The following is a 10786-nucleotide window of genomic DNA, read 5'->3' on the forward strand; positions in this document are numbered from 1 at the left end:
CTTCTTTTGAATTTTGTTGTGTATTCAGTTGGCACAGCATAGACTCAGGACTGATGTGGAAAACAAATGCTTTTCCTAGACTCCAGGGATTCTGAAAATGAGAACATATGTTTTACAGGTATTGTTGGACTCTAAATAAGAGCCATGTCAAGAGAAAAATAATTTCAGTCAAACTACACTCATCCTTTGGGCCACATCCTGGTCCCAGTTAAATGAAGAGAAATAAATCAAGAAAATTTTGTGAGATGTAAACCCAAGGAATTTAAGTCCCAACTCAGTAAACTGTTCAAGCATATGCTTATGCTAATCCCAGTAAAAGTTACCTTCAGCATGTGTTAGACTCCCATTGATGTATCCAGTGCATGCATAAAGTTAAGCATGTGCTTAAGAGGTTTGCTCAACAAAGTGACCTACTGATTTGAGACCTAGAAGCAAAGTCTAGTAAATGGAGCTGTTTATCTGGATGATGAAAATCAGTGAGTTGGTCACTGTCTGAATAAACCACATTACATCAGTAATGGGTGAGTGTGTCTGACCACCTGATTCAGCAGAAAGAGAACAAAAAACCCTTGGTATAGGAAGAACATAATGACAAAGTTGTACACTAGAATGCTGGTGATAAAAGCAAAAGGCTGGGAAACTAGCATAGCCTTGGGCTACATGGTGGCTGAAATACCACAACCACTTATTTAAGAAGTCTATGGTAGATGGCGAAGTTTATCAAATACATACGGTCTGGATTTAAATCCCCTTTGTCTTTTTTTTTCCCTATCTGGCATGTACTTAAACACATTTTGCCTTTGCAGATAAAAGGTCTCCATGAATTCTAGATACCACACAGTCATTTTCATCCCTTTAGTCATGGCTATCTTCAATCCCATACAGCAGAACATCCACCTCCCCAGCGATTTAGCAGTACAGAGGGCCAGGTGGGCTTTCCTGATGCAGACAAGTTTTCAAAGGATTTGCACTGTTGAGTTTCCAGAGACGCACTTGAAAATCTTTCCTTTAAGTAAGGTCTCTGACACTGCAACACTCTTTCAGGACAGACAAGACAGAAAAAAAGATAGTGGAGGAACAAGAGATTTGCCCCAAAAATCACCCATTTTAGTGGCAGAACAGAGATTATAACACAGGTCTTTTGCAATCTCCTCCAGTATAGATAACCCATAAGGCCAGCTCTCATTAAAGTGTCTGATAGCCCAGACAGATTAATCAGGATGGAAAGTGAACATGTCTTGAAATGGAGTAAATTATTTGACTACCAACACCATATAATTATGGAGGGCCAGTATAAAATGAAGGAGCAATTGCATGCTTGGGAGTTGTACATGTGAAATTTATTCATTGTAGGTCTAGAGAATAATGTTACACCTCTTGTGTGTTGCAGTGCCTCAAAGTCAAAATGGCATGCAGTCCTTGCTCCTTCTCCCCAAGTACATATAGTAGTGTGTTATCAGATATCAGATAAGCATGAAATTAGGCTGGGGACTTCACATGGACCTAAGAACAAGAAAATACAATTGGGGATATGGCTGCCTAAGCCCTTAGGTCTTTGGGGAGAGCCCAGCCTTACAGCACAATTCATGCAACAGTGAATTATGGGAGTTGCCCTGGCCTGGCACTCACAGAAGTAGAAGCAGGGTGCAGCCCCTCACCTCTGGACTTGCTTTTAGCATACTGTGAGGGTGCTCTGTGTCAGTCAAGTCCATATCCCAGAGTTAGCAAGTCTACATGGCCAGAGGTTCAGCTGGCAGACTGCAGTCAGCTCCTGCTTGACAAGGGGCTGGAAGATGCAGCAGCATGGAACAGAGCCAGCAAGTGCCTACAGGAAGGGCCAGCTCCCCTTTTGGGGGTATTTGCTTCACTATCCAGACCTCTGAGCTAGGCAGTCCCAACACCCCTGAGCCATTACCCCTATGTAACCCTTGCCAACTTCTGTCTGAAAGTCATGGCAAGGAGATATTTTGAAGGAGACATTGAAGAGGGGGGAAAATATTCCAGTGAGGGTAGAGTTGTTCAGATTGTCCTGATTTCTTTCCATTTAACTTGAGCTGTGAGTTTTTCTTGCTTATGTGTTTATATGCAAGACTTATTCCAGAATAAAAGGTTTCTTTCAGGGTGTATAGCTGGAATATGTTGTGCACTACCTGGTACAGCCTGCCTATTCAGCTGGTGTAAATCATCACAGCTCCTCAGAGGTTCTTATGTAACCAAGAAAAAACCGCTCTCTCCTCTTGGCCCAGCTATTCCCTTCTCACTTGAGCCATCCCCAAGGCCCCGCAGATTTAAGAGATCAATCACTGCCTTTATCAGGGAAACAGGAAAGCTCTTTCTCTTTCTAATCCTCCAAAACAACAACACTGCATCTCCCTGCTTCTCACACACATTGCAAGAAGTTCCTGAGCATCCAGGATAGTAAATTTGTGTCCCCTCAGAGGACACACTTCTCAGCCTGTTGAGTACTTCCTGGCCCTGCAGTGTGGCTACTTAACATCAGCTGGGACTTACTTCTAGTAAGAAACAAAAAAAGCACCTATGACATGCTGCAGAGAAGGGCAGACAAAGAACATGGCCAATTATCATCATTTGTAATTCTCTATCCTATTGTAAATACATCTTGTACATACTTGGATGTTTTCATCACTTACTGTCTTTATGAACTGTGTGTTAAATGAGACTCTCTTAGTTTATTGTGTAACACTGTAAATAACATAACGTACTTTATTATTTATGCATAGGCATCTAACACGCGGAGAAAGTTATCCTCATATTATTTTAAGATATATGTCAAAAATATGTTGCATTTTTCTTTTTGCTTTGAAAAAAAAAATTGTAATATATCCTCTTTTTCCCCTCTTTTCCTTTAAAAGAAAAATGAATGCTAATTTATTGTTCAGGAGAGAAAGGGGATGTAACTGAAAGGCAAACTGTTCAAAGAACATGCTATGGAAGCCACAAGCTACTGATAAACTAAAGAATTTATTATCCCAAATACAGCAATAAGTAATTGTTGATTTATTAAGTTTTTGTTATTCATTTTCAGTAAAAGAGGTGCTGGATTAAATTGTTTATGTGTTCTACTGGCCCAGCTGCTCATCAGGCTGAGTCAGGTCACTAGCCACCATCCTCCTGGATCCCAGTGTTGTTGTAAAGATCTTGTTCTGTCTTTGTGGGCCACTGTTCCCTGAGTTTTCTCATCCCTGTGAAGGTCCCTGGCAGGTACAACATTCTTAGTTTCTTAAATTAGAATTATTACCTTTACCCTGACTATTACTACTCAAAGTGGAGGGGAAAGGGGGGACACAGAAATGACACAGTCTTGAGGCTGTGAGAGCCTGTACTACAAAAATGTCACCTCACTGCTCATTTACAGTCAATAAAGCAAATCAGATACTAGGAATTACTAGATGACATCACCATGTCACTGTATAAATTCATGATTTGTGCAGATCTTAAATACAATGAGTGGTTCTGGTCTTCTTGTCTCAAACTAAAAAAAGTATAATTGGAGAGGGCTTGGAGAACAACATGGGTCACTAAGTTGGGTCTTGTTTGTTTGGAAGAAAGGACAGCTGAGGGGTGATATCACAAAGGTCTTTGGACGCATAATTGCCTTGTAGAGGGTAGGAAAGGACTGGCTGTTCATTATGTCTTCCAACATAAGAAACTGAGTTCTCTGTCAAAATCACTGAGCACCATATTCAGAAACATATGGCTCTTCATGTGAGGTGTAGTGAGCTTGGAGACCTACTTGCTGAAAGAGCTTGTGAATTGTAAAAGTTTCCATAGATTCAAGCAGGGGCCACTTCTTAAACAGAACCCAATGAGAATTCTTCAATCCATGGAAACCACATCAGATGTGGAGGTTGTATAACATGGAAATATTGTGTATACTTGCCCTGCTCTTAAACTTTTCCATCTATTTGTCACTCTTGCAGAGAGGGCATGGCAAATATCTGATCTTGCTGTCCTTACATTGTAATATATACAATATACTAATGTGGAAAAGAAGAGGAAAGCCAGAAGTGAGCAAATGAGAGAGGAATGCAGCAAAAGTGTCCTGAATGTGTTTCACACCCATTTGTTCCTGGATCTGGTGGAAACATGATATGTAGGTCAGATGCTTCCCACCTACATACAGGTAATGAATGAGATGACAAACCAAGGAAGGATGGAGAATGGAGCTATGGAGGGATGGAAGGATAAAAAATGGAGGGAGGCAGGAATGGAGGGATGGAGAGAGAGAAGGAGGAAGGGAGGAAAAAAAGGACAGAGGGATAAGCGTGGGTTTTCTGTCACCTTCTCCTCCACCATTTCAACACAGAGTGAAGACCTGGTGGGCCAGTCAGATCTCAGGGTTGCTCTGAGAAGCCAGGCTCCTTCTCAGACAACCCCACTGGCCTTTCTTGGGTGGGAGAGGAAGGTAGAAGGCTTCCACAGCAATTAAGCACCAGAAGAACCACTCAGAGCCAACAGAGCTAAGGACCTCACATCACATTTGACACAAACCAGAGCGCTTTAGGGAACACATCCTTCAGTGTCCGAAATGGCTGTGCATGCAAGAACATTGTTTGTCACTCCATGCTGTCTTTATCCTATTGTCTCTCTGCCCAGCTCCTGCCTCTGCACTTCTCCACAAGGTATAGAAACAGATGGTCTCAGGGAACACTGCAGGAAAAACAAGCAACCCTTCTCATTTCTGCAGTCCACAGCTGGGTATGCTCTTAGCATGCCAACTCCACTGTTATGAGTGCATTATTTGGATGACGCATTCCCCAAGTTAGTTCTCTCTGTCTCAGCTACAGCTGATGGGGAGAAAACAGTACCAAATGCTGCAAGTTGCAGCTAGTCACTGGTGATTAACCTGTGCAGCCCAAGTAAAGCAATATGGACCCTGCTCAGGTTATGAGCTGGATAACTCTTCTTTAGTAGTAACAGACTCTTAATAAGTGCACTGAGAGCCCTTCAGGGCTAAATCTCATCACTCAGAAAGCAAACACAGAGCCTTGGAGATTTCTGAACCCAGAGCACTCCTTCTACCTGATGCTATGACCTGATGGTATGGAATTATTGCAAAGTAGCCCTCATTGGAAAAGCCCTACTGATTGCAAATTTATTGTCCTGACCAAGTGCAGCAGTACAAATGTCACAAATCACTGGTATGTTCTTGATGCCCACATTTTCACCCATCAAGACAAGGACTTAGGGAAAGTTCCACATCTCACAGTGAAGAAGAGGTGGAACATGATCAGGCCCATGCACATCTAGGAAAGCTGCCATGTTAATGGAGTTGAGGACAGTATGGCTCTTTTCACCAGCAGGTATTTAGAACTCTGCACTTCCTAGATGTTGCGCAGATTGCCTGAGCTTGAGAAAAAAATATCAGCATGAACAGAATGAATTCCCCTTGAAAGCTAGATTTCATTCTCTGAGGCTCTAGGTTCAGGAGGTAACCTAACACCAACTTTGGTTGGAAGCTGGACTTCCAACATAAATGGCAGCTGCTCAGGTTTCCATTTTGTTTCTTCTCCTTGGGGACAGCAAGAGATTTCCCTGCACTGAATGCTCCGCTCTGTGAACTCAGAAGAGAGGAACCCTGGCACCACTGCATAGAAACCATATGAAATAAGGCCAGCTCTTCTGATGACAGCAACAGAGAAAGTGGCAGGGGAGTATTTGCAAGGTTACATGTTCATCAGTTGGTAGGGAGTACAGTCATTACTCTGGTGACGGCCAATTTGGAACCAAACTTCAGAAGCCAGATATTGTGTGGGAGGTATTTTAACTTACCCTGCACATTACAGCAGACGATTGGGTGATGTGTTTGCTACGTGTACAGACACACAGAGTCTCCCAATTCATTGTAATGATTTCCTGATGTTCAGTGCATACTCAGCGACAGGAAAGGTAAAATGATTCAACAAGATCATTCAGCAGCTGCAAAATTGCCTGTATCCAGGAAGAAACACCTTTTGCACCACAGAGAGTCAAAAAATGAGGGTAGTATTTGACCTGTGCGTCTGTGAAGAGATGGAAAGCAAATGCTTCTTGCTTTCCCAATTGGAAGGCTGGACCACAGCTTGCAAAGGAGCCTTCATGGTGCCACAGCTGAGAAGGGACTGGCAAGGACTGAGGGACTCAAGGGTCAAGCGTGGTGGTATGTCTCTCATTTCGTGGAAACAACCCTAGCCATGAAATATTTAGCTATAAGAGTGTCATTGAAGTGACCCAAGTGATGCAGGTCCTGGGCTCCTTATATGTCACAGAGAGACAGAATCTCCAAAAAGATTCTTAATCCCAAATTCTGACTCTTGGCAGGTTCCCACCTCTTTGCTCCACCTTTGCACCCTAAAGGCCCCAAAGCTGAGGGTGAGGTGAGTCAGAACTCCACAGAAACAGACAGTAATCTGCTAAATATATATGAGGAGACTCAGATACCTGCACTTACAGCATCATTCCTGGATAAAGCAATGTGAATTAAGAGGGCTGTGAAAACAGTAATACAAAGCTATAGGAAATAAAGGCCACTTACATGAATGCCACAGTATAAATGCAGGAACTTGCAATTCAATATGCAGTTTTAAAACCATTCCCTAGTAAAAGTTCCAGAAAACAAAATAATATCACCCTAGTGATACATGAACCATTTTCATAATAACTTTCAAAACCCTGTGATTCTGATGTCTCAGCATCTGCACACACCATCTTACCATATTCAGCTAAACCATGCAATATTTATCTGATGGCTAATGATTATAAAATAAAACTTAAAATAATAAAACTCCATATAACTGGCAGACCACAGCTACCTTGTGTCTGTTTTATAATCAGCAGCTCAGCTGTCATATTACTAAATCACACAGTCTGGGTTTTATCAATGAAAGGAACTCTTCTACTTTACCCCTATTATTTTCATTTCCCAGTACCAACTTCAAACAGAACTTACATGTCCTGCTACAAACAGCTTTACCAAATCCAAATAGGAAATAGTGAATACTGAAGTCCAGGTAACAGATTAGAAGTCCAGGTTACTGTAAGTCCAGATGAAAGCATTGTCTTCACTTTCCTTGTTTTGGATGCCTGATATAGTCCAGAGCCTACCTGAATGTTCCTGAGCCTAACATAATTAGTTAATTAGTCCATTCTAGGACTTCAGATGTGGCAATCATGGTGTTTTTAGTAAACTTCACTTGCTGCCTTGCAATTTCATTTGCATGAAGAGCTCTACTGGCTCAGCAGCAAAACACCTCTCAGCTTTGTCTGTAGGTGACTGCAGTAGGTTCTCAGCTGCAGAAGAACAGTGCATCTGCTCCTTTTTTGAGCAGAGTCACATCACCCAATATCAGCACATAGCTCCAAGATGTTTATTAAGAAGATTTTTGGTTGAAGATCTAAATGGGCTGAGTTTGTCAGTTTCCCAACACCTTCCAGCATGCATGCACCATGTCTTTCAGATTTAAGAAAATGAAAAGATCTTTTGAGGGAGAGCAGAACAAAGGGGATACTATAAACTAAGGTGATTGGAAATGTGCCATTCTGCCTGTGGAATATGATATTGCTGAACTGCAGAGCAGTGGTTCAAAATCCCCTGCAGTTAAGAAGCCACAGAGCTGGCTGACTTGGGAGCTCCAAAAGTATTCAGAGCATTGCTCTAAAAAGGCAGCCATCTGAGTGCACTGCAGTGTGCTGTGCCCTAGGCATGTGTGGAGGTTTCAAAGGTCAGCATTCTTGGCTACAACTTGCTTTCAGGGGTGTTAAGTGCTCCCAGACTGGCAGGGAAGCCTTTTGGCTTGAAGACGCTTATCCAGGACTTTCTTCCTGAAGCCAGTGAGGAGACCAAGACCTCAACAGTGTTTATTCCAGCCTGAACAAGGCGAAAACAAATACACAGCTTGACTTTCTGTATGTTGGCCTGAAACCAAACACTGTGTCAATACACTGCTATGACAGCTATGGTAGTGAAAATTACTTCAGAGCAGAGGCATCCCGTGACCTATAAGCCAAACAATCTCTTGCACCAAAAAGCAAATGTTTTCCCTGATTTCTTGGAGGGGTGGTGGGTGGGAACTAAGATGATGAAGTGCAATGGAAACTTTCAGCCTGTAGGCTGGGTAAGAGTCCTCCAAAGCCTGGGGGCACAAACAGCACTTCAACAGCAGATGTTCTCATCCACTACAAACATGGTGCCTCAGCTTGCTCCTGGTGGCAAAGGCACTGCAGGCTTTTCAGAAGATGATGCGTGCTTCTAGTGTTGCAATTGCTTGGTGGCTGAGGTTGAGACAAAAATGTCACAACCATCCTCGTACATGCAAGCAGTGACACTAGCATCCAGTGACTGTAGTTCTGTAACCAGCTGTCCCATCCACCTATAAATAGGGATTGTACCTATGTGGTAAGAACTTATTGGATGTTACCCACTGCCCACACAAGATGCTTATTTTGCCTGAATTACATAACTGCAATCATCCAAATGTACACTCTCACAGCGGATTCAATTAGTAACTCTAAAGGTCTGACCTGTCTTTGAGAGTCCACAAGACTTTGCAAGATTTCTGCTGGGGTAATCAACACTGATAAACTAGCTTGGCTATACCTGTGTGAACAATAGGAAGGTTTTCAACAACTGATATTTCTAGGAATTGCCGAGCTCTCTCTATAGCTAAACATGGTGGTCCTATCTCCTGCTCTTGTATTCAGACTAAAAACTAATCCCCCATCACTCTCCTCAAGATAGCTGACTCATGCAGTCCAAGTACAAAATGACCCACATCAAGCATGCCGAATCCTTCCACTTGGAACAGCCTTTTCCACTTTTCCATTAAAATGCAATTACAAAAAGAAGAAAATACAAAAGTGGAAGTAGAAATCTGCGAGGTTAGATTCTGTAGCAGAGACATGGGGAAGAGCAAAAGCTCTAAAGTAGCTGGGGAAAGAGAATACTACTTACAAATCATTGACTTGTAAATTAATTTAAATTTGTAAATTAATTTAAATTTAAAAATATCATTAATGCTTTTATGCATCCCCACAGAAAAATGTTACATGTCTTTTATATAGAAATGAAGATAACTGGGTTTAATGCATGGAGTCTTCACCCCTCACCTCCCCAGGAGAAACTTTGATGGTTTTCTTGGTCTTTGAAAAGTAATGACTTGCCCTGGAGGACAAAACCTTCTACAGCAATTTTAGCTCTCATCTGCATGACCTGATTAGCTTCAGTACCACCATAGTTTCATTGTGCAGATGAGCATTCTGCAGCTTCTCAAAAGATGACAAATGCTCCTGCCTTCATTCACAAAGCTGCAACTGTTTGGAAATGTCATGAATATTTGCTTTGCTAATAACAATCAGCATTGCTAATGCAACAACTGGGATTAAAAATAAGATTGTTAATGCTATTAGTGTAAGTGGTAGTGATAATGTCACAGTGCTCTACAGTACATAACCTTGTTATAAATGAAGTTTCTTACCACCAACATACTTTTGGGTTCTCTCTCAATTAATTTGCAGAGCATTTCAGCTGCAAATGGCATGTTTAGAGTATGAAATACCAATCCCATACAATGCCCTAGCTCTTGGATGGGCTCTGAAACAAAAACATACTTGAGCCTTGTACCCTGTTAACAGAAAGTGAGACAAAAATGTCTCAAGGCCCCTGCCGGCAGTTGAAATACAACAAAGCTGTCTGCAGTGCTCAGTAATAATATTTGGTCTTGTTCCATGATGGCTGGTGCTCAGAAGATTACTTTTAGAGTGCATGCAAGTTGGGTCATGACCAGCTTCAAAGCAAAAACCATCTCTCTGCTGCTCCCATTTCCTATGAACTGCCTTGTAAACCTGCTTGAACATCTTCATGTGGAACAGGGCAAGATGTTGACCTTTAGAGAAGGAAAGATGGGACAGTTCAGAAGGCATAACTAGAAATTAGTGGCATATATTTCTGGATAATGAAAGGGAGTAAGAATTCAGCACAGCTGTAACACTTAGGAATGCCCACCCCTCTTAGGGACAGCACCGCAGGCCTTTGGGTTGAATAGCTGTCAGCTGCAGCTCTGTTTTGAGCTTATGTGTGGTCCCCATTCCCCTCACACCTATATGCTGCTTCTGGAGTGCAATGGCCAGAGACAGGACAAGATCTTTGGTTAGTTCGCAGAAAGCTGATTGATGAGACACTGTGCACAGCAGTCAACCTTCTTGTCTAGTAAGTTAACAAGAACACCTGCCTGGTCTTCAAGAGCAAAGAAAGAACCCCAAGACCAGGATACAAACCACTGGGACTGCTGAATTATCCTACTCCAGAAGGTCACAGGTTGTTGAAGAAGCAGACAGTACTTACATCTCCATTGCAAATGACTGCACAGTGGCTAGAAAGAACCCACTGGAAGTTACCCCTGTACAAACAGACTGGAGGAAAATAAATGTGAACAAAAAAGTGCTTTCAGTCAGAAGGGAGTCTGCTGGATGGCTGGGAGAGGTCTGCTTGCCTCTTGGCAAGCTGAGACACTCCCTGGCAGAAACAAAATGGCAATGGATTTCTGCAGTTACCAGTAGTATGCTTCCAGAAACTGAAGCCTTTCCTCATTTAAGAATGGAGGAACAGTGACTTAACTGATTGGCTGGGGCATGTTTATATGGTCATCCACCAACAAATCCCTGGCTCTATGCCAGTTAGCAGGCCTGTATGATGACTGAATTACACTCATTAGAGCATTCTTGTATCCTTGCTGCATTGACATTTCCACACTTCTCAGTAGAAATACACCCGTGTTCCAAAACAGCACAA

Source organism: Melopsittacus undulatus, chromosome Z (genome assembly GCF_012275295.1).
Source record: "Melopsittacus undulatus isolate bMelUnd1 chromosome Z, bMelUnd1.mat.Z, whole genome shotgun sequence".
Classification (NCBI taxonomy): domain Eukaryota; kingdom Metazoa; phylum Chordata; class Aves; order Psittaciformes; family Psittaculidae; genus Melopsittacus; species Melopsittacus undulatus.